We start from the raw sequence: 787 nt of genomic DNA on the forward strand, positions 1-787 counted from the left end.
AAAAAAAAAAAAAAAAAAGAAAAGAAAGAAATAGTTCTTCATTCAAAGCACTTCTTTGATTGTTTTATGAATGCCCGTGTTTCCAGTATATTCCAAGCCATCTCTGCATCATGAAACCTGGAGCCTGACCTCCTATACAGCTGCCTACAACAAAAGGACACTTGGTAGGGTGGGGACCAGCTCCTTTTCCGTCCCTCCTACTTATCTCTTCCGCCCAGTTGCTGCCCTCTGATCCCTTTGCTCTCCAAGGTGGGACTGAAGGTAGCTCCCCCAGGCCTGCTTATGGTCACTGCCAGGTTCCTTTCCCAGCAAATGCGCTGCCTTCTCACCCCTTCCAGTGGCCTGTGGATTTCCGGCCTGAGTAAAAGGCTAAAAGGTGTCCCTGCAAGTGTGAGTGACAATCCCCTGTATCCCTGGCACTAGAGACTAGAGACAGGTGAATCACAAATTCAAACTAGTCCTTGGGTAAGTAGCCAGTTGAGGCCAGTCTGGGACAAGAATCTTACCTCAGAAGCAAACCAACGGAAAATGTTACAGGGGCTCAGTAAAGTAGTTGCTACAGATCTGAGTTCAGTGCCCAACCCCCAAGTAAAAATCGAGGTGGATGTGGGCCAGTCACACAGCTTGGTGGGTAAATGTACTTGCTGCACAAATCTGGCAACCTGAGTTTGATCCGTAATACTGTTAAAAGGTAGAAGGAGAGCCGGGCGATGGTGGCGCACGCCTTTAATCCCAGCACTCGGGAGGCAGAGGCAGGCGGATCTCTGTGAGTTCGAGACCAGCCTGG

This window comes from Microtus ochrogaster, chromosome 5 (assembly GCF_000317375.1).
Source record: "Microtus ochrogaster isolate Prairie Vole_2 chromosome 5, MicOch1.0, whole genome shotgun sequence".
Lineage (NCBI taxonomy): Eukaryota > Metazoa > Chordata > Mammalia > Rodentia > Cricetidae > Microtus > Microtus ochrogaster.